We start from the raw sequence: 19,909 nt of genomic DNA, 5'->3' as shown, positions 1-19,909 counted from the left end.
GTGACTTCTGTCTGCCTCGCTGTAATTCACTCACTCACTGATGGCCTCGCGCTCCTTCCAAGGGTTTCCCACGCTCACGTAACGTGTGGCAAGGCCACAAGTCTCTCACTTAGCTGAGAGACACAGACTGTGGGAGCGTCCACTGCTGGACAACTTTCTTCATCGGGACATGCTCAGAAAGCAGCGCAGCATGAAACAGGGAAAGTTTAACAACCGTGCTCTCAAAAGCAGCTTTAACCTACCCTCCGCTCCAGGAACTCTGAGTTTCAGAGGTAAAACCAAGAACACTTTTCCCTCATTATTCCAAGGACTCATTTCACACTAACACTTGGCTATTGTGGAGAGATGCTGGGAAAAGAAGACAGGCAAAGGAAAGAACAGCAGGGGATCATTGGGCCACACATTAACTCTCAAAACTCTTTTGGAAAAATTTCTAATTCCTCCACCGCTCATCAACAGATTGGATCTGTTCCATTCTTTGACCTTAAAACCCACTGGTACTTAAGTGAGAGGGGAAAGTGTTGGAGTGGGGGTCAAGGAAGATAGACGCTAACTGGGGGCAGCGCGTCACCCGCTCTCACCCATGCTGACCATGGTAAGTGTGAGATGAACCCCAAAGTCATCACCCATCGAAAGTCAGGTCCCGCACGTCCCAGCAATCGCATCTCGGTGGAGGTGTGTGTTGTGGGAGGCAGAGAAAGCAGTCTTGCTCACGCCAGGACCCGCTGGCCTCACTTCCATCCCAGGGCTCTCTCGCCCACACACTAGGTGCAAGCTACTGCTCTAAGGTCAGGAATAAGGTTAAAGTCACCACGAAAATGCAACACACCAAGTGCGAGAGCTTCCTTTCCAAGATTTACGACTACAGAAGCACACACCCAGTGCCTTTTAATTTAGTAAGGTGCATTTAGGCAAGCAGTTCAAAACCACAGGTGACTTTTACTCCCCTTCTACAGGAATATTTAGCACTGTCTGGGGACAGTTTTGACTGTCACAGCCCAAGGATGCTACTGGTATCCAGTGGGCAGAGGCCAGGAGCTAACAAATACCCTACAGCCCCCCAAAATGGAGAAACTACCCAACCCAAAAGGGCAGGTGTGCCAACGCTGAAAGCCTCCAGACTTAAGAAAAGAGCAACCGAGGTCACACCACGCACGGTGAGCAGGAAGGAAACTGCTCCGGCCAGAATCTCTGCGCGTGCAAGCGTTTTTCAGCTACTAAAATAGGAAGCCTGGACAGGCGCTGGACAGCATTCTAACGACTTTTTATATCCCATGCAGAGTCTCTCTTTATCTTACCAGGCAAAAAATAAGAGAGGTTAATTTATAGTCTGCATTTGAATTCCCCACGGTATTATTTTAGCATGCTGCTGCTTGGACGTTTCACGCATAAGAATTTTCACTACAAGAAATACAACATCGGGGCTATAATTCAGGGGCAACTGCCCATCAAAGACTATTTGAACATTACCTGCTACAGCTTCTAATTAAATATATGATCCCTCTGGACTCCGCCTACAGACTGCACTGGCCACTCCTCCTTATGCACAGCACCTGCCTTGCTACAACTTTTTGCTTAATTTCTCACCTCAATCAGTATTTGCCAAGCCTCCCACGGGATCCCAGTTTGTGCATTTTTCTTCCCAACTATCCATATAATCTGACACCTGACAGACAGGGCCCAGTTACCCCTTGCCTCTGTGTGCAACGTGCAAAGCAGGAACCGGCCACCACACCTAGTAGATTTTAAAGTCACAGACACAAGCGTGGTCACGAAGCTCAATGCACCTGCTTCCATGCTTACAGTCCTTGCTCTTGAGACATGCCCCCTCCCTCTCTGTGCCGTCTCTTTGCCACCACAGCCCCTCAGGTCCTCACTCCTTTGCCCACCAGCCATTCTTTGTGATCATCCCACTGCTCACCAAGTTCAGGCTGCGGGAGACCACCCATGGAGGGGTTTAAACCCAGCAATGGATTTTTTTTTTTTTTTGAGAGGCAGAGTGGACAGTGAGAGAGAGAGAGAGACAGAGAGAAAGGTCTTCCTTTGCCGTTGGTTCACCCTCCAATGGCTGCCGCAGCCGGTGCACCGCGCTGATCCGAAGCCAGGAGCCAGGTGCTTCTCCTGGTCTCCCATGGGGTGCAGGGCCCAAGCACTTGGGCCATCCTCCACTGCACTCCCGGGCCACAGCAGAGAGCTGGCCTGGAAGAGGGGCAACCGGGACAGAATCCGGTGCCCCAACCGGGACTGGAACCCGGTGTGTCGAATGCCCCTGAGCAACTTCTTCCGGCAGCGTCCAGATGGAAGGAATCGCAGAGGGACCTGGGCAGAGGCCTTCTCTCCCATGGCTGACAAGCACACGCAAGCACACGCAAGCACACAGCGGGTTTAACATTTCAGGAAGAACACCCAATGGCTCTGCTCACTTGGCGGTGCAGCTCTGCTCTCTCTCGATACGACACGCTACACCCCAACAAAATCAACACCTAACTAGCAAAACAAATCACCTGCCTACGAGGAAATGAAGAATGGCTTGGGATTGCTGGTGAGGCTGCAGAGAGAGAAATCACATCATCAGACGTGCATCCCAAAACCCTATTGGTACATCTGCAGCCAGAACACTGCACAGGGATGTGCTCTGTGGGCCCAGGGCAGCCACTCTGGCTCCAGAAGGGCCTTGCTTCCGGGGCCACGTCCTTGCTCCCTTGTGTTACACAGGAGACAGAGCGTTCCACCAAGAGCCACACAGAGTGCCCAGCAGGTTTGCAACCCTGACCCAGAGGGCCTGCTGGGACTCACTGAAGCTTCAGGACGTCGGTGCCCGCACCTCTGACCAGCAGGTGAGCACCGGGGGCGGCGTCAGATTCTATCTTTCTGTTTATACCACACCTTTTGCACAAAGGGCTAGGCATCCACTATTATAATTTACTTTAATTATAGTACTTGTCCCGACCCATAATCACAAGAAAATCATGGCAGCTGCCTGCAGAGGAGAGGAAAATGAGACATGGGAGAACTCCTGACTTGCCCAGCTTACTCAGGGGGATATTAAACACCTCACAGCAGACACCTAAGGGCGCACTGGAGGGTTCTAACGCCCTGCTGGTGATGCCCATCTCCTAAGAAGGGCACTTTCCGGGGAGAATGAACCTTGGCAGAAACAAGATTCCCAAAGTAAGGATGCAACAGCTCGGGGCCACGGGAGAACCTGCGTCCAGCCCTTCCAGGGAACAGGGAGCCTCCTGGACACTCTTCCTGGTAATCAAACCTCCTCTACAACAACGGGGTCAGGATCCAGGGCCCCAGTTTCCCGAATCTTTACACTTTCCAAGTTCACTGCCTACTGCAGGGCCATCTACTCAAGCTCACTTCTCTCCCTACCCACAAACCCAGTGGTTAGCGCCCAGTGGGCACCACTCTAGAACTTTCTCCCTGCTCAAGCAGTGACATAGAAACAGATGGCGAGAAACAAAAGCGTAGTTATTGGATTTGATTTTTCCCAAGCATCTTCCAGGGTGCTTGTTATCACCGCACTATATTTTTATCAGATTATTACTCTTGTTGACAATAAAGAGATGTTCTATGATGTTGTAATCCCCAAAATAGAATAAAATGAAATAAATTAATCTTCTCCCTCACTGGCCCCATCTGCTAGCCTGGATCTGCTGTAAAATCAGATCTGAAGCCATACTATGGTAGAGCTTTTGCATAGGCAGCTCACGAAATCATTACAAGGCCTGATCAGTTGGGGCAAACCCTACCTTTCACTTTCACTGCCCTCGGCGAGCTCCAGGTCCTTCCTTTAATACTGTGTTATCTGAGACCAGTGTAGTGCCACAGTGCATTAAGCTGCCATTGGGGTGCCCATATGCCATACTGGAGGGCCAGTCTGTATCCTGGCCATTCCACTTTCAATCCAGTTCCCGGGTAATTGGCTGGGAAGGCGGCAGAGGACGGCCCAAGTATCTGGGTCCCTTCTGTCGCTCCCCCTCTTCGTGGAGGAACGACACAGGACCCTGCGCTGTTCTTTCGTCTGCTCGGCCCTCCCCGGGTTTGCTGCTGGTTCTTCCCGAGTTGGCTACTATCCCTTCCACCTCCGTGGAAGGGCAGTTCCCCCTGGCCACATTCCCCACTTCCGCAGGGGAGCGGCACACCGCCAGCCGGCTCTTCTCGGGGGCTGCACAGGTGTTCCTTCAGCTAGATGTTCCCCTTAGATGTTCCTCCGTGCATGCCGTCTCTCTCCTCCTTTATAGTCCTCCTCCGCCAATCCCAACTCGGCTGCCCACACGCCGAGTACGCTGCTCTCCAATCAGGAGCAAGTCCTACAGTTTATTGGTTGAACTGGAGGCAGCTGTGCGGAAGCTGTTTACTTCTCTCCCAGCGCCATATTGTGGGAGAGCAGATGCATAGAATAAGTCTTAATTCCAGTAACTCAGTCCAGTCCGGATTGCTCCCCACACCTTCCACCCAGCTGGGGGATCTAGAAAGAGTTCCTGGTTCCTGGCTTCTACCTGGCTCAGCTTAGGTTGCTCCCAGCATTGGGGACTAAACTATAGCTGGAAGATCTCCATCTCCCTCTGTCTCTACCTGTTTTTTCATCACTCTGCCTTCTTGAATAACTGAATAAATATTTTTTTTTTAAAAAAAGAAGGTATTATCTTATTACTATCACGCAGCAGAAATGAGAAAACATAGAATTTTAAAAATCAGGCTGAGTGCCACTCAAGGCACTTAAGGTTATCATCTGACCTACTCACTTGATTTGTTCCAATTAATTCTCAATTTCTCAGCAACCATGAGTTCTTTTTTAAAGACCTTATTTATTTGTTTGAGAGATAGAGTTACAGACCGAGAGAGGGAGAGACAGAGAGAAAGGTCTTCCATCTGCTGGTTTACTCCCCAAAGGGTTGCAAGGGCCAGACCCGGGCCAATCCGAAGCCAGGAGCTTCTTCCAGGTCTCCCACTTGGGTGCAGGGGCCCAAATACTTGGGCCATCTTCTACTGCTTTCCCAAGCCATAGCAGAGAGCTGGGGAGAGGAGCAGCCGGGACACAAACAGGCACCTATATGGGACGCCAGTGCTGTAAGCAGAGTTCTAGCCCACTATGCCAAGGCACCAACCGCAGCAGTCATGAATGTTAGGAATGAGATTCTGTGCAATACTTGCAAACTGCTTTCTGTAATTGCATACCACCAATGAGATGATCGACTAGAAAAACATAACTCAGCCCTTGGCCGTCTGTTACTCCTAAGCCCCTTGTTTGAACACGTCCGTGATCACCATGCATGACTTACAAACTGTGTACGTGTGTGTGCACGTGTGTGTGTGTGTGTGTGTGTGTGTCCATTCTTTTCTCAACTTCCTCGTGTGGATTCTGGAAGCTCACAATGCTTTACATCTCAACACCCAGCCCTAAGTCCTGATTTAGTGCCGAATCCATCAGCCTTGGGGAATTTTAGTGGACGGTGACAGATCTTGTTTTCACTAACTATGAGAAATGTGAGCCTTCAACTTGCATTAATAGACCCCATGCATTTCCCTTTGATAGCAAAGCAACCTTCCAAGCCACCGATAAAGCCCTGGTGATGTCCTGAGCTTCCCGGGTTTGATCTTCTTACAAAAGGTGTTAATAATGCAAGTGGGGTGAACTAGAATCCTCGCAGGAAACCAGGCTCCTGGCCCTGCATCACTAACTGCTGTGTCACATTAACATGTCACTGTGTCCATTCCCGTCACAGGGCAAATGCTCAGCGATTCACACAGTCCACAGGGATGCCCACGGCTGCCAGCCTGGCATTCTTCACATGCTGCAGTGACAAGGACACTCCGTGGGCCTCTGAAACACTGAGCCTTCCCACCCCAAGACCCCCAGGGAAAAGTGCAACAATTAAAAGAGCAGTGGGGGTGAGAAACAGCAGGGAAGACTTCTGATGTCAAAACGTATCTACTTGGGAACCAAGAAAGTTAGGAAAATCGTTAAAACGCATGCCTTACCTTGCCCAGTGCCTCCCCACACCCCAAGAAAAAAACCATGTAAGCCTCAACTGCTGACTGAGAGAAGAACACACATAAATACTGCAGAGAATCCACATCAAATTCTTCATCGTAAGAGTCTGACCTCGTTCCTTGTCGTCAGAATGTCAACTACGTTTCAAGCATGGAAAATATTGCCCTAAGATGTTGAAAGAAATCTTTTTGGGACTTTTTGTCACATATAAACATGGCTTCTCTTTCTTAAAGATTATTATTCCTAATTTGAGAGTCAGAGAGACAGAGCCAGTGCCCATCAGCCACTTCACTTCCCAAAGGCTGTGGCCAGGGCCGGAGCCAGCCGCTGGGAACACAATCCTAGTCTCCCACGTGGGTGGCAGAGACACAGTTATGTAAGCCATCTCCACTGCCTCCCAGGAGCTGGAGCCATGAATTAAACCAAAGTACTCCAAAAACTGACAGGGGTCAGTTTTAAAAGCTAGGCTACACGTCCACTCTTAAGATCACTTCAGAAATATTAAAGTATCACCACAGCAAATAAAATATTATGAAGAGGTTTCCAACAGAGAGCATCACTCTACTGAAACAGTCCAGCACCATGATTCTGTCTGCGCCCTGTCCTCTGTGGTCTCCCAGAGTGAGCACCATGATTCTGTCTGCGCCCCTGTCCTCTGTGGTCTCCCAGAGTGAGCACCGTGATTCTGTCTGCACACCTGTCCTCTGTGGTCTCCCAGAGCGAGCACCAGTGATTCTGTCTGTGTACCTGTCCTCTGTGGTCTCCCAGAGCGAGCACCAGTGATTCTGTCTGCGCCCCTGTCCTCTGTGGTCTCCCAGAGTGAGCACCGTGATTCTGTCTGCACACCTGTCCTCTGTGGTCTCCCAGAGTGAGCACCAGTGATTCTGTCTGCGCCCCTGTCCTCTGTGGTCTCCCAGAGTGAGCACCGTGATTCTGTCTGCACACCTGTCCTCTGTGGTCTCCCAGAGTGAGCACCAGTGATTCTGTCTGTGCACCTGTCCTCTGTGGTCTCCCCAGAGTGAGCACCGTGATTCTGTCTGTGCCCCTGTCCTCTGTGGTCTCCCAGAGTGAGCACCGTGATTCTGTCTGCACACCTGTCCTCTGTGGTCTCCCAGAGTGAGCACCATGATTCTGTCTGTGCACCTGTCCTCTGTGGTCTCCCACAGTAAGCACCAGTGATTCTGTCTGCACCTGTCCTCTGTGGTCTCCCCAGAGTGAGCACCGTGATTGAACACCTCGTCCTCTATGGTCTCCCCAGAGTGAGGGGCCTGACTTACATACAAGCATTCACAAAATGTCAATGACTCCCAAACACTTAGAAGCTCTACTCACTCCCCAATAGTCCAGGCTCACATATATCACTTCCTACTCTCTGCTTAGCTAAGAAATGGAAGCTTTCAACTCAAATCAAAATCAAGACTACATCCAGATCCTGTTATCTCCCAAACCTCAACACCTCAGGGCTTCTCTGTCTCAGAAGGCTGGGTGCCATCCTCCATTCCCTTATGATAGCCGCACACAGGCTCTACCTATCAAAGGTTACATCCACCCCTCTCGTCCATCTCCACCCACACCACACGAGGTCATGCCACCATCTTGCCTTACCCAGTCGCCTGTGACAACCTTCTAGCTGAGCTTTCTGCTTCTTCCTGGCTTCCCCACAATCCATTCTCCCAACAGGGACCACGAGGACATAAATGATGATACAGAAACGCTAATAAATCCTCTCCCATTACTGCCTGAACAAAAGCCTCGCTTTCCCATAATAAACACTGAAGTTCCAAGTCCCAGCCTACGAGCCGTCCTGTGGTCCCGATTCACACCACTGTCACATGGTTCACCACACTGAAGCCACTCCAATGCTGCCTTCTATTCACTTTTTTTCATTTAATCCTATCTAATTTTAATTTTGTGCAGCACTTAGAATGGCATGGCATCTTTCTTACTTACTGTGAACATAAATAATGATTATCTTAACCACCAAAAATGTATGCGCAGGCTGGAGGTGTGGCACAGCCAGTTGGGCTGCTGTGGACAATCCTGGTGCCCCATGTTAGAGCTGCTGGCTCAGGTTCTTGCTACTCTGCTTCCATTCCAGCTTCCTGCTAGTGCGCCTGGGAAGGCAGTGAAGACGGCCCAAATACTGAGGCCCCTGCCATAGATGTGGGAGACCCAGATGGAGTTCTCGGCTCCTGGATTCAGCCTGGCTCAGAGCTGGCTGCTGTGGCCATTTGGAGAGTAAAATAGCAGACGGAAGATCTCTTTTCTCTCTGCTTCTCTGAGTGTGTGTGAGTGTGAGTGTGTGTGTGTGTGTTATCTCCTTCTGTCAGTCTGTCTTTAAAGTAAATAAATAAATCTTTAAGAAGCATGTATGGCCCAATACCAGTACAATCCCAATGCCTCACACAGGGTCTCTCATTCTGCAGGTGCCCAAAAGTGTCTGTCTGGGAAGGAGAGGAAATCCAGGTTACTTCTCACTGTCACTCTGCCTGCAATTTTCAAGAGAATTGGTTAGTGGGTTCTACCAAGAAAGAAGCCCGATTTCCAACCACACAGTCATCGGGATGCCCGGAGGTCCTGGGTGATCCCCACGTACAGGACGCAGTGCTGCAGAGGCATCAGTGTTGACACAGATGTTCATCCACGGGGAACTCTCGGCTGAGATCAACCACAAGCATGTGTTTTCTGCAAGAAAATCCCACAGTGAGGGCGGGTGCCAACCCTCCAAATATGTGCTAGCTCAGTAAAATAAAACCAGAACACTATCTGTAGAAACCTACAGCTACTGAACGTGGCCATAACATCTAAAATAGGTGGGTTAATTAGTCCGCAATCCATTTATGTAACATCTGGCCCTAGGGGCTCCCTTAGGGAATTGTGGAAAGTAAAGGGGGTGAAACAAACATTGGATTAAGACATTGTAGCACCTCATTCACTGGGCTTGGTCAGCCAGGTGACCCTGGAGAGACCTTCATGAGTTTCTTAACCTCTCTGTATGTAGTTCACTCATCTGTAAACTAGTCATGATGACAGACTTCCTCGTATGATGGTAAAGAAGACAACACGATATAAGGAAAGCCGTTGTCCAGTGCCTGGGATGCAGGGAGCCCAAATAATTTGAGCCATTATTATGGATTATTACTAGGTTATTACCAGAGGTTATAAAATGTTTAGAAATCTGTCTTCTTTAAAATATGTATTTATTCATTTGAAAGGTAAAGCTACAGAGAGAGAAAGAGCAAGGCAGAGAGAAAGGTTCTCCATCCACTGGTTCATTCCCCAAAAGGTTGCAATGGCCAGAACTACGCCGATCCAAAGTCAGGAGCCAGGAGCTTCTTCCAGGTCTCCCACATGAGTGCAGGGCCCCAAGCACTAGGGCCATCCTCCACTGCTTTCCCAGGCACATCAGCAGGGAGCAGGACTAGAAGTGGAGCAGCTGGAACTGGAACCGGCACCGCAAGTGGAGGTTTAACCTACTACACCACATGCCAGGGCCGGAAATCTTCCTTAAGTTGTACTGTCATGGTGACATCACAAGGCTGTTCAATGACTTCAGCGATGAATTCATCTAAGTCCTCCTTCAAAGGCAAACACGATGCAAGGGTAACTATATGAAGCCTGTACACTTAAGTAACTGCATAGCCTCAAAGAAAGAAGCTACTCGAAATCAGCAGTCTTCGTAAATCATGCCCATCGGGTTAGAACTATTAATTTTAGGTATACTCGACCATTTAGAACTTGCTCAAGAAAACAATTACTTGAAAATGCTCTGCCGCGGAGCTCGCATCAGTGGGTTGAGCCACCACCTGGCATGCAGGCATCCCATGTGAGCACTGGTTCAAGTCCCAGCTGTTCTACCTGTGATCCAGCTTCCTGTTCATGCACCTGCTAATGTAGCAAAAGATGCCCCAAGTCCACGGGCCCCTACCACCCATGGGAGACCTGGATGAAGCTCCAGGCTCCTTGCTTCAGCCTGGCCCAGCCCTGGCAGTTGCAGCCATTTGAGGAGTGAACCAGCGAATCGAAGATCTCTCACTCTCTTTCTTCTTCTCTCTAACTCCACCTTTCTAGTAAACAAATGAATCTTTTAAAAAAGCGAAAGCCAAAACAAATATGAGACACTGACATTATAATCAAAGAACTGAGACAGTGATAATTCACTTTCCTATTGTTGCTGCTTTTACCATGCTCCAAAAGAAACTTCCAAGCCCTTTCTGTAGACATTTTTATACCTGGATTATATTATCATATTAAAGCAATATAACAGCATATGAAACAGAAGGTTATAAAAAGATTTGTAATCAACTCTTAGAAAATATGGCAACAGAATGATAAAGTTACAAAACAACTATGTATCAAACTGAGTAAGAGGAAGAGAACTCCAGAACAATATAGAAAAGAGATGATTCCAGGATTCCTAAAGGCATGCGTGGTTCTGTGGTGGTATTTCAGTGTGGGCACTAAGAAAGGAGCCGTGTTGCCTTTCACCTGCTTCACTCATGCTGCTCCTTGTCGTCTGGCACCTGCTGTATACCTGCTATATACCTGCTGTATACCTGCTGTATACCTGCTGTACACCTGCTATACACCTGCTATACACTTGCTGTACACCTGCTATACACCTGCTGTATACCTGCTATACACTTGCTGTACACTTGCTGTATACCTGCTATACACCTGCTGTATACCTGCTGTATACCTGCTATACACCTGCTGTATACCTGCTGTATACCTGCTGTATACCTGCTGTACACCTGCTATATACCTGCTATACACCTGCCATACACCTGCTGTATACCTGCTGTATACCTGCTGTACACCTGCTATACACCTGCTGTATACCTGCTATACAACTGCTGTACACCTGCTATACACTTGCTGTACACCTGCTATACACTTCACCTGCTATACACTTGCTGTACACCTGCTATACACCTGCTATACACCTGCTATACACTTGCTGTACACCTGCTGTATACCTGCTATACAACTGCTGTACACCTGCTATACAACTGCTGTACACCTGCTATACACCTGCTGTATACCTGCTGTATACCTGCTGTACACCTGCTGTACACCAAGCCAGTGAATGCATCACCTCTGCTGCTCAGTCATGGGAACAACCAGCAGCATGGCACAATCACACGTGCCAGGAGGGCTGACATAGGGCAGTTACTGTACCTACAGCAGGTGTGCATGGAGCACAAAGCTAGTGAAAGGCACTGATGGACTGATTTTGGGTGAAAGGCGGCCATGCAAAGAGCAAGGAGTCAGGCATCACTCACTCAATTCGCCAACTCTTTAAAAGGTGCTACATAGCTGTGTTTTCTGCTATTAGGCAGAACTGCCTGTAGCCAACCCATCAATTTAGCAGAAATTCACAATTAAGCTAATTATATTGATGTGAGCACACTGTTTCAGACATTGATTTCACTGACTGCACCCCTCCCCTAATGCGCATCATGCATCCCAATGAGTGCTGTATCTAGCTCTCCCTCAGTCTCTGCATCTACAGTATCTACTTCTAGATCTCCAGGATAAATATCTGCCTATGCTTACCCAGGTTTCTATTCCCTATATAAACTCTATATATCTATAGTTAACTATCTATATTCAAGTCTATCTTCAAAATGTTTGTGTATAAGTGGACTTAAAAGACAACTTTATTTTGATGCAAAAAAAAAACTGAAATCCATGCATAAAAAAGGCTTTTGGAAATTTTACGAAAAACATGAATTAGGAAAACATGCATAGATTTCAAGATTTCTACCAAAAAAAAAAAAAAACTTACCTTTTAATTCTATTCCACTGATTTTTCTGAAGTATCCTGTGTGTGTGTGTTTTCAATTCTATCAATCTATCTGTGTGAATGAGTGGTAGGGATGGGTAGGTACGTAAGTAAACAGGCAGGCAGACAGACACGCTCTGTAGATATCCTATCTGTTCAACTGGCCCAGAAATTTCTCACAGCATAGCAGGTAGCAAGTACTCTTAGGCACCGACACTGTTCTCTGAACATGGGGAGCCAGAGAACTAGGTTACAGCAAATAGAACTTGAGAATTCTGTGCTTGGCTCGCTCCTTGACCTGACAGCCATGCCACGCTGTGCTGTATTTATGTTGAGCAATACGTACTCCTGCAGATGAAACTGATAGAATGTCCCTGTGACACTGAGAGTAGCCCAAATGCTCAGCTGAGGAAATGTTCAATGCCAGAAGGAACTGAGATCTGATCCTACAGCGCAGGAGAGGAGCGGCCTTGGCTTTGGCCTATGTGCTACCTGAACATCTCATTTTCCATTCTCTTCGCAACTCATAGACAACCATTAGCAAGAAAACAGACTTCGGAAGGATCGCACATCTTGCCTTTCTTTGGTAAACTATGAATGTTGTCCCTTGTGCTGGAAGATAGTGAAGACCAATTGGGAAGGCATTAAACCAAACAACCCCAGATGGACAGTATGGGAATTGTCTGTAATGGCCACAGCAAACCTAATTATTTAATGATTGTAATCTCATGTAATAAGCAAGTGAAATCAAATGGAGCACAATCAGAAGGCAATAGGAGCACATTTGATCACACACTTAAGGACCATTAGAAAGTCATATGTTACAACAATTTCCATTTGAACGACTTCATTAAGTAAGACGTATGCTTTCGGCTGTGAGGTGCCAGAGAGTTAAGTCGGAGATGAGGACAAACGCAGTAAGCAAGCAGGGGACTCACAGCTTGTGAAGAAGGACTGGGACTACACATCAGCTCTCTCAATGAGCCCAACAGCAAACCCCCGTTGTGCAGATTTGCAATGAGCGAGCACACAGAGCCGGTGTGCGACTTAATTCATCTGGTCGTGGAGAGGGAAGGTGGAGGTCCATTAAGGAGGAGACCAAGGAGCTAAGATTGGGAAACAAGCGACTATCCGCCTGCTGGACAATACGCGAGAAATGATACCCACGTGCCAGACGACAGCTGCCAGCAGAGAGGCGGAATCCCATCGCTCCTCTCACAGACAAGGTCAGAGGCTACGAGCTCTGTGTCCAAATTACAACTGGGGTTTTCTTCACCCAGTCTGGAAAAGCAAAGTGATCCATTTCCACACACATCATCTGTTCAATAAATCCACTGATCAACAACCAAACCATTCATTCTGCTAATATTAATAGACTAGTAGTCTACTATGTCTAATGTTCTTTTCTATGCCTAGGGTTGGAGCGGTGACTGAACAAAATACGCAACAATTGCTTTAGGGCCGGCATGGTGGCACAGTGGGTTAAGCCTGCACCTGCAGCACCAGCATCCTGTATGGGCACAGGTTGGGTCCCAGCTGCTCTATGTCCAATCCAGCTCCCTGCTGATGCACGTGGGAAAGCAGCAGAAGATGGTTCAAGTGCTTGGGACCCTGCACCCACATGATAGACCCAGAAGAAGCTCCTGGCTCCTGGCTTCAGCCTAGTCTAGCCCCAGCCATTGCAGTCACTTGGGGAGTGAACCACAGATAGCAGATCTCTCTGTCTCTCGCTCTCTCTCCAACTCTATTGTTCAAATAAATAAAATAAACCTTTGAAAATAAAAAAAAAAATTGCCTCAGTTACTTTGTAATATCAATAAAAAGCTAAGCACCAAAGGAGTGAACAAACACCACCCAGCCTGGCTAAACTTGGGTCGTGGACCTCAGCCCCAATGAACCAGAGTGACCACCAGGCAGGACGCTGCGACTGGCCAGTCTGGGCAGGTGCTTTGCCTTCAAACCACCACTGGAGCTAGAAGTGCTGTGTGCAGGGCAAAAAGGAGGCGCCGTTCCCGAAGTCCGTGGTTGCTGAGCTGTGAGCAGAGCAGATACCCCAACCAAACTGCACTAAAAATAAATCTGAACTCTGGTGAACGGCCAGGGCCACCCGCCTAAGTCCTCAGGCCTGGAAACCCAGGGCCCGTCACTATTCTTAGACACAGCTGTAGAAAATACAGTGGAATTCACTTCCCAGCATCTCCCGACCGTCTTTCCAACCGTTGCTTTTCCTTCTTTGGCTGAGCCAATCCTGGTTATTGCTCAGCTTCAAGCAAAAAGCCAAGGAAGCAGAATGCCCCAACCCCGCGGAGGCCTGGGAGTCACCAGCACACCACATGAAAAGCCGCCGTGGCTGAGTGTGCACTGACCAGGCTGCCTGGGGTCTCTCACACGCCCTGACCAGGGCTCTAACACACGGACACACCGAGTCCCACGAAATCCAAAGAGCCAAACACAGGGTCATTTTTATGCCCTAAGCAAAGTCCTGCCAGAAAGCATCTCACCCACGGTTTAGCCCAGGGACCATCTCTTTACACCCATGTCAATCGTCCAATCCAAGCAACTAGCCCCACACGCATCTGGCCCTCTAACGGGAATCTGAGAATAAACAGGACACAGACACAAGCCCCCGCCTGACCCAACCATGAAGCCAAACAAAGAAAATGGACGTGAACTTCACCACACAGTGGTGACTCGCAAGTATTTATAACCGTCATAAAGCTGGCGACCTTCAAGTCGCTGGTGTATCTGGCAGGCCCTCACCCAAACAAAAGAGGAAAAGGGCCAAGATCCCACACGGAAAGAACCCAGGGAGAGGCAAGGTCTCCCCAGTCCCACAGCGCAAATTCCAGTGCGTTCTCACGTGGACAAAGGGAGCAGACAATTCTCTCCCATCAGTGAACTGCGGTGCTGCAAGGTAGAACCAGTGCGTGTGACAACACCATTCAGGTCTGCACAGCCCTGCTGGGTCTCTCAGGGATGTCCCGTTATGCTGACTAGACAACAGGGCAGGGACCCCGAGCAGCAGTATCCACAGCTTTGGGACCCCCAATATCATGAAGAATGACAGATTAAGTCTTTATCACAACATGCGACCCCTCAGCACGCACAAGCCGCAGATGCGCCTTGTAGTAACAGCAGATGCAAAACCTGCAGTGAGCCCTGAGCGGGAGAGGGCCACGCAGAGGCACTGCCAGCAATGCAGGAGGCAAGTCCTGTCGTCACATCTCGCTGTCCCCAGAGACTCAGTCTGCCTTGAGCACCTCGTCCCCTGCGTCACTACTCCCAGAACAACACCCTCTCACTTTCCTTGTTTTATGCTCCTGAAATCCAAACACTCAAGAAAAGTAAGGGGTGAAAACTGAGTGGTGTTTCTCTCTGTCCACAGCCAGGCTAAAGCATAGCTCAGAAAGCACTAGTTCACTGGGAGTTTACAAACATAGGAAGCCATGAGCCGGCGCCGTGGCTCAATAGGCTAATCCTCCGCCTTGCGGCGCCGGCACACCGGGTTCTAGTCCCGGTCAGGGTGCCGGATTCTGTCCCGGTTGCCCCTCTTCCAGGCCAGCTCTCTGCTATGGCCAGGGAGTGCAGTGGAGGATGGCCCAGGTGCTTGGGCCCTGCACCCCATGGGAGACCAGGAAAAGCACCTGGCTCCTGGCTCCTGGCTCCTGCCATCGGATCAGCGCGGTGCGCCGGCTGCAGCGGCGGCCATTGGAGGGTGAACCAACGGCAAAAAGGAAGACCTTTCTCTCTGTCTCTCTCTCACACTGTCCACTCTGCCTGTCAAAAAAAAAAAAAAAAAAAAAAAAAAAAAAAACAAACATAGGAAGCCATACCACAAGCACATCCTAACAAATGAATATGGTAGACACACGCTAACCCCCCAAGTGAGGACATCAGCACCCACACTGTGTGACAGACACGACCAGCCTTCCTCTGCCCCCACTGCCATCTAAAGCAAACACCAGAAGTCAGGTACAAGAATGAGATGAGCGGCCAAGCACTGCTTCAATGACTTCATGACACTCAACACAATGGTCAAGTTCTATCAATGGACACCTGCTAAAACCCCGCTGTTACACACAAAGGCCAGAGCCGCAACGCATCTCAGAAGGCAGAAGCAGCCCTTTCCCTTGCCAGGAAGACTGAAAAAAAAAGAAAAGAATTTCAGTTGTTTGGCTACGAACCATGCAGCTGAGGTCTTCTGGTTGTCTGCACGTCCTCATTAAACTAAAACGCGGGACAGATTTGTGTCGGTGGGGAACAGAGGTAGAGTAACACTACAGGGGGAATTCAGGAAGAAAAATATATTCAAAGAGTTCAAAATTTTTTAAAGATGTTTTTTCTTTGTTTGAAAGGCAGAGTTACACAGAGAGAAGGGGAGAGGAGAAGGAATCTTCCATCCACTGCTTCATTCTGCAAATGGCTGCGATGGCCAGGGCTGGGCCGGGTCAAAGTCAGGAACCAGGAGCTTCATCTGGGTCTCCCACGTGGGTGCAGGGGCCCAAGGGCTTGAGCCATCCTCTGCTGCTTCCCCAGGTGCATTAGCACATACCTGGATTGGACTCGGTGCAGCCCAGATAGGAACCGGCGCCCACATGGGATGCAGACGTAGCAAAGAGTGCTTAACCTACTACGCTGCAACACCCACCCAAAGAGTTCAATATTTTTAATGACAAAAGGAAAGTTTCTATTAAACGTCTAACCATTGACTGAAATGATGAGGAAGAAATCTGACATCGCTGAAATAAACTTCTTTGAAAGCACAGAGGCCAGCATTGTGGCATAGCGGGTGAAGCCACTGCCTGCGACACCAGCATCCCATGTGAGCACCAGCTCCTGTCCCAGCTGCTCCACATCTGATCCAGCTCCCTACTTACAGCCTGGGAAAAGCACTGGAAGACGTCCCAAATGGTTGGGCCACTGGCGCCCATGCCGGGCACCTGGGTAAAGCTCCTGTCTCCTGGCTTTGGCCTAGCCCAGCCCTAGCTGTTATGTCCATCTGGGGAGTGACCAGTAGATGGAAGATCTCTCACACTTTCAAAATAAATAATTTCCTAAAAAAAACCAAATATGACATTAATGAACAAATGAAATAAGAACAAATGACAAGAATGTTAATATTTGAAAAAAACCAAGTCTGAAAATCTGAAATAAAAATATTCAGCCTGAAAACCAGCTCATAGTATAAAATATGGACAAATAATTCTCACACTCATCTTTCTGTCGTCCCCTGTTCTCTCCCACGGTCACTTCCCTTCCTCCTCCCCTACTGAGAGTAAAGGCTAATGACCACTTGGAAAAGAAGTCCATCAAATATCATAATGACAATGAAGCACATAAAAGGGAATGAATGCTATCAAGTTTAACACAATTTAAGGAAGATCCCCAATGACAGGTTTTAGCAAAACACATTTTCTAATGAAGTATAAACACCTACGATCCCTTCACAAAGCCAGCTGGAACTGTTCTTCAAACTCCTGGGTTTTGAAGTAGGAAATCACCTACAGCTCTTCTGATCTAATGAGGTAGCCCTCCCATAAAGGACAGTTTTAGGAAAACAATGGTCACTGAGCAGCACGAATGCTTTACCAGGCTTCTGCTCTCCCCAGGAGACACAATACTGTGATGTACAGCAGGCTACAAAGGAGGCCTGGAACCCAAGCTTGTGAGCTCTGTGCCATCAGCCCTTTCACGCCCTACCCCACCACATCTGTGACATTTGTAACCTGGAAACACATACACCCAGCAAAAGAGATGCAGGAACTTACATTACGGTGCGTGTACAGGTGCCCTGGGGCTGCCACTGTGGTGCAGCAGGTTAAAGCCCTGGCCTGCAGCACCCGCATCCCATGTGGGCATAGGTTCTAGTCCCGGCTGCTCCACTTTCAAGCCAGCTCCCCGCTAACGCATCTGGGAAAGCAGTATAAGATGGCCCAAGTCCATGGGCCCCTGCACCCATGTGGGAGACCTGGAAGAAGCTCCAGGCTCCTGGCTTTGGAACGGCTCAACTCCGGCTGTCATGGTCATCTGGGGAGTGAACCAGCCAGCAGATGGAAGACCTCTCTCTCTGTGTCTCCCTACCCCTCTCTATAACTGTCTCTCAAATAAATAAAATAAATCTTAATTAGAATAACAAAATGAGGTACATTAATAACTTTAATAATGTGATGAAGTATATGTTATCACAAATAAAAACTAATATGCAAAAATTGATGCTAAGCATTGTTTCAGCTCCATAAACTGCTATCAGGACCGTACTACAGAAGACTACAGTCAATGCCAAAGGCACAAGGGATGGATTTTTCCCTTCTTTTCCACATTTTCCATCATCAGCTTTCCCTGTATCAACCCATTTAATCATTCATATTTAAATTTCAAAACATTATTTGAAAACAGTACTCCTGAAATTTTTAAGCAATGACTAGAAATCTGTTAAGATGCAAACACCATCAACCCCAGAGGTGACGTCCACTGAAAGGCTGCTGTGTGTGAACTTATGCCGGCAGGCTTTACCGTCCGCAGGAGGCGCGTGTGCACACGGTATGCGTCTGAGTACTTCCAGAAGAACGAGCTTCTGTGATATGTATTTTTCCACAACTTTCTTTTTTCAATTAGCAAGGTATCCCACATCGTTTTATAATACTTTCCTAATCATTTATTTTTCATATCATTGCTATTAACATGAAAGAACTTTCCAGCTATCCATGGAGTAAGTATGCAGGGACCACAGACTCCTTGCGAAAGACAAGTTTCCAGAAGTTTTGCTAAAGCAGACTCAGGACTTACTATAAGCACTTATTTTTTAAGAATGAATGGATGAACAAAATAGGTTAGTTTCCTGAATTCCATCAACAAAAATAAAACACAAAATAATTGGTCCCTTCAAGCTGTTTGCCCCTTTTTCAGAGGCTAGAATAGTAATGATCCAAATACACCATGAGGTGTCAGAGTACTTTTGGTAAGAAAAAAAGCCTATTTTTTTTTTAAAGTAACACACACCCTTGGATGTGCGTGGCAGAAGTAGCATCATGCTATCTTACAATGTTAAATGCATCAATCCTGTTCAAACTTGACTCCTGCATATGTCTGTGCTCATAATAAAAAAAAAGATTATTTCATACCAGAACATCCTTGGTCAGCATCATTGTCAGACAGTCCAAGATAATTACAAGCATGCCCCCAACATAAACAAGGAGCCGTACGTACAAGGCTACAGAACCCCAACGTCACATGCAGAAACTATTTGACAAGCCCTACCTGAGCCATCTCACAAGTGACCTGTACATTCTGGGTTAGCCAAACACAGCCACGGATCACACCTCTCCGGCTGTACAGGGAGCACAGCTCGCGGCTCGATGCTGCTTAGACAAATGCACTCGGGCACACGGACTGTGTCCAGCAATGGAAAAGTCCTCCTACTCCCCCAGGGTTTCTGCAGTTACAGCAGAATCTGCTAAAATTCCTCTGCACTCACCTTCCACATAGCCATGAAAATTCCTACCTGCTGGCCACTGAACGGTCACTCGCTACAGTGAGCTGTGATTTGGATGGGAAGGAGAACTGTGCAAAAAACGAGGTGGCGGCATTTCAGTGACTAATGCCCTGTCCTTCTCCCTCTCTCTGCTTGCTGTTCCTTGTGTCATGAACTCCCCATCTTGTCCCCATCTTGTCCCCATCTTGTCCCATCCCCCACCCTTCCAGCTCCACCAACAGACGGGGGAGGGAGAGAAGACCTAGGTGCGAGGTGCTTACATGTGCAGACTGCGCGTCTGAGCCGGCCTTGGGAAGGTGCAATCACCCCTCGGGTGGGCGGGAGCGCACCCCGGCGTGGGACAGTCCCCACTGTGCGCAGAGGCCAGACGCAGAGGCCAGAGCAGGCGGATCCCTGAGGACACACCAGGCGTCCAGGCCTTGTCCAGCAGGAGGGGCACGGCTGGGCCGGGACAGCAAGATGATGGTGCCGCACACCACGAAGGCAATCGGGGCGCAGTACAGAAGGCACCGTCTCAGAGACAGAACACTCAGCAGGGGGGCAACTGCACTGTCTCCACTGGTTCCTGGCACCCTCAGGCCTTCGGGGCTCCTGAGGGATTTCACAGTGGGGTCTGCCCCAGAGC

The 19,909-nt window shown here is 48.6% G+C and overlaps 1 protein-coding gene across 5 annotated transcripts in view; it reads right to left on the bottom strand.

Annotated features, from left to right (window-relative positions):
• Window positions 1-19,909, bottom strand: part of SEMA5A (semaphorin 5A) — a 472,925-nt gene that overhangs the window by 348,681 nt on the left and 104,335 nt on the right. The window lies entirely within an intron of this gene.

The sequence above is a fragment of the Oryctolagus cuniculus genome, chromosome 14, assembly GCF_964237555.1.
Source record: "Oryctolagus cuniculus chromosome 14, mOryCun1.1, whole genome shotgun sequence".
NCBI lineage: Eukaryota > Metazoa > Chordata > Mammalia > Lagomorpha > Leporidae > Oryctolagus > Oryctolagus cuniculus.
The sequence above is the reverse complement of the archived record's forward strand: the minus strand, read 5'-3'. Positions and strand labels throughout refer to the sequence as shown.